This window comes from Caenorhabditis briggsae, assembly GCF_000004555.2.
Source record: "Caenorhabditis briggsae complete genome, chrI, whole genome shotgun sequence".
Classification (NCBI taxonomy): domain Eukaryota; kingdom Metazoa; phylum Nematoda; class Chromadorea; order Rhabditida; family Rhabditidae; genus Caenorhabditis; species Caenorhabditis briggsae.
The window spans coordinates 7,982,553-7,986,881 of NC_013489.2; positions in this window are offsets into that span (position 1 = coordinate 7,982,553).

Genomic DNA, 4,329 nt, shown 5'->3' on the forward strand with positions numbered 1-4,329 from the left:
CACTCAACTTGAACGTGATCCAAGCAGTGGTTCTTCTCTACAAGAGATGACATTGTGGCTCAATTTGGAGCGCGCTCTGCTCAAAATTGCTCAAAAACGAGACGGGGAAGAAGTTACGTTGACTCTTGAAGCCTTGAAGTGCGGAAAACGTTTCCACGCAACTGTGTCATTCGATAGTGATACTGGATTGAAGCAAAAGTTAGCCGTTGTTCAGGACTACAATACTCTTATGAAAGATTTCCCATTGAGTGAATTGGTCTCTGCATCTGACGTTCCAAAGTTGACGCACGCAATCGCAGGAATTTTCNTTCATCCCCTTCCTCGGAATCGGTGGAGTGTCGAAGCGAATGATGGTGAATAAATTTCGCAAGAAAGTGATTGCCGCCATCTCAAATGCAAATGTTCACTGCCGCCCAAATGTGCACAGTTTCCTACAGTAACTTTTACAGATCTAGGCAATTTTTTGGAGACCGTATGAAAGCGCGAGAAACGCGGCGGCGAGAGAAACGAAAGGGGGAGAAAGTCTGCATGCGCTATAAGTTACGACGCATTGCGGAACAACCGTATATTTCACTCAAATTTAGCAGGTAAAAACTTTGAAACAAATTCGATTCACACCCAGTTTTGCATGCAGAAATGCAATATTTAAAAAATATATATTCTATATATTGTCAATTCAAAAAGATCGCACCGGTGAACACACAAACAAACAAGTAAACAAGGGGGCGGAGCGATCCGCCCCTTTTCGCAAAGGCGCCGCGCAGTTTTTCGACGGTATTTCAGAGATGCGGTTTTTGGTAATGTTTCATCGAATTTCTTCCGAATCGAAGGAAATTCGTCGATTTTGTGAAGGAATATATAACTTTGTTTTAATAAAAACTGAGAAACACAATTGGGAAACACTATTCTCTGATTCAGGGTGAAAATGAAATGAGCAAGACCATGTGACGTATCGAATCCTGCAATGATGAAAATAGAAAGTAGGAAAGCTTCGAGATCACATAAAACATAAATTATCCTTGTAAAATTTCCTGAAAACCTGAAAAACTCGATCGGAGAAGTATTTAGAGTAATTTGTCGACTAATCGCAGATTATTTAACACTTCTTCATAGTTGTGATCTCAGAAGGCGATTTTTCTTATTAGATGATGGATGAATTAGAAAAAAATCGACGAATTTCCTTTAATTCGGAAGAAATTCGATGAAAAATTACCAAAAAACGGTATCGCTAAAATACCGTCGAAAAACTACGCGGCGCCTTTGCGGAAAGGGGCGGATCGCTCCGCCCCCTTATTTACTCTTTGTTTGTGTGTTCACCGGTGCGATCTTTTTGAATTGACAATACAAAACTGTTAAATTAACGATTTATTTATACTGAGCAGACATACATGGGAGGAATTTGTGATTGGTTATATAAGAATTGTTTTTTAATCACAGAAAACACTTTTTTTTTCGCATGGATTGGTTTAAAAAACACATTTTCATCTTATGAATGACATCATGAAATAAGAAAGAAATTCCAATTTTTTGAGCCTGTGGAAAATGGTGTTTGATGATTCAGATCACATATTATCATTTTTCGGTAAGAACAAGTACCATGATGATGATGATGAGTACTTAATGAGTGATGAACATAATGATGATACGGAGTTGGGAACTTTAGGCCTCCAAATATTTAGACCGCATTTGAAAAATAGCTGAAGTTAAAAAAAATTTTTTTTCCTTATGTATGTGAAACCTATTTAAAGCCTGCTGATTTTGTGAGTTGTAACTCGATTTTACGTCTTCCTGTAACTCGTTGAATTGTCTTTCGATGACTGCAAAAAGAAGCAGTTTACTATTCCAGAATCCTGCCAGAATCGACTATCCCAAACATTCTACCATTCAGAACATTCGGAACATTTAATTGGAGAACATAGTGTAGAAAGTTCCGATGTTCCTTAACCGAAATCATACAGAAGCTACTACATTCTTAACATATTCGGAAACTAATTTTTTCACTCACAACATTTTTTATCAACAGAAAACTGTTCGGAAATAGGATTATTAATTTCAGATTCATTGAGCAGTTCTAAATAAGTTTGGTTGCTATGGATCGATTTCAGTTTCTAGATGTAAAAGAGGTCAGAACCAAAATTAGAATTTCGCATAGAACAAATGAACAACGAACATATTGTTCAAAGTGACAAATTAAACAATAGAAAACATATTTGGTATATTTTTTAAAACTATAATCGGGTTATTAATGACAACTACAGATGTGTGTTTCAAATCTATTGTGATTGGCATGAGTTGGTTCAAGAAAAACGTATTTTTTTCTCATGAACAGCAAAACAATACAACTTGATTTGTTCTTTCATTTTATTTCGAATTAATGCTGGAAATTTTATTTTTCAACCGAATGCAAAGGCATGCGTTCTCGTCATTTTTTTCTAACCTACTTATTCAAGCCGAGTTTTTTCGGATTTTCGGACGCTATTATCCTTGTCAGAGAAAAAAAAGGTTGAGTCGAAGTGTATGCGATGTTTGTAAACAAATATCTGAAAGCGTAAACAACCGGAAACAGTTGAAACGAGTGCGACAGTAACCCGGCGGGAAAATATTAGGTTGGCGGGAAAGTCTTTGTCACTCTGTTTGTTTAATCACTGTTCCCGTATATGGAGGCTGTGTATGATATCGACTTTAGTGAATAACAAGGTGATAAGAACCTTCCATATAAACAAGTCCCCATCTCCTTCCCTGCTCCTCATCTGTAATTGAAACGATATGTTTGTTCCCACTGCTATTCACATCAGACATGTTTTGATTTACCTCTTCCTATCTCACACCACGATGAAGGATTCGGAAACTTTCTTGAAGAATGTGTACAACACACATGCCCCTCACTACAATACTATTCGCAATTGGTTCCATCGTTTCGAAAAAGATGACTTCTCGCTCGATGAAAAGGATCGCTCTGGGAGACCCCGTGAGTTGGATTTGGACAAGCTGAAGCACGCATTGCAATCGGATCCATTTCAATCTAGCCGTGAACTAGCTGTCACATTCGGAGTTCACCATAGCACAGTCCTTGAAGGTTTGAAGTCTCTTGGAATGAGAAAACTTTTTGGTCGATTCATACCTCATCACCTGACTCAAGCCAACCTTGACCGCCGAGTCGACGATTCGATTACTCTTCTCACTCTCCACGCGGGCGATCGATGGCTGGACCGGCTAATAACCGGAGATGAGAAGTGGGTCTTCTACGATAATCACCACAGGAAATCCCACTGGGTTGGAGAAGGAGAGAGCCCACAGGATGTCCCCAAACCCGACCTTCATCCGAAAAAAGTTATGCTCTCTGTGTGGTGGGGAGTGGACGGCCCCATCTACTGGGAACTTCTGCCCGAGGGCAAAACAATAACTGGAGACCTCTACACTACTCAACTACGAAACCTCAAGAAAGCAGTCGACCGTTCGGCCCTGAAAGACAAGAAAGTGTACTATCAACATGATAACGCTCGCCCACATGTTTCGAAACAAGTGAAGCAGGAGCTGATGGGATATGGATGGAATGTTCTCCCTCACCCCCCGTATTCTCCTGATCTTGCTCCTTCCGACTATTGGTTATTTGGCGATATGACACGTGCCTTCGAAGGAAGAAGCTTCAATTCCCGTGGAGCGGTCGAAGCGGCACTCAAACAATACTTTGCCTCACGCCCGGCTGGATTCTACCGCAATGGAATCCATAAATTGAGGGAACGTTGGAGACATGTTGTTGATAATGATGGACAATATAATTAATTATTCGGTTATTTTTTCTTTGAGAAATAAACTATTGAAAAAGTGACAAAGACTTTCCCGCCAACCTAATATTAAATTTACTCATTTTTTATTTTGCAGCAAATTTCGTCGAATATATTTTAAAATACCGCAAAAAACAATGAAAAACAAACCATATTCGACGAAATTTGCTGCAAAATATGAGAAAAACTAAAAAATAGGTAAATTTAAAGGGGGACTCCGGTCAATTTTTTTATTGCATCAATATGTGTTAAAATTTATCTATTTTCAGAATATTATTGCGAAAAAATTCGAAAAAAATCCGAAATTCCCAAAAAACGCCGTTGAAAAGGAAAATAATTCAAAAAAATGTGCCGCCGAGGGACGAGGATTTTCAGTGAGAAACCTAGGCCACGCGAGCGGCGCGACTTTCTTACCGGACAATTTTTCCGGATTTTTCTCGCTTTCATCTCCAACAGGTAAAAAACGTTAAAAAACACTGTCGGCCACTTGAAAATAATGCTCTCAGGCGCCATAGCCTAGGTTTCTCACTGCGCGGGAATTCAA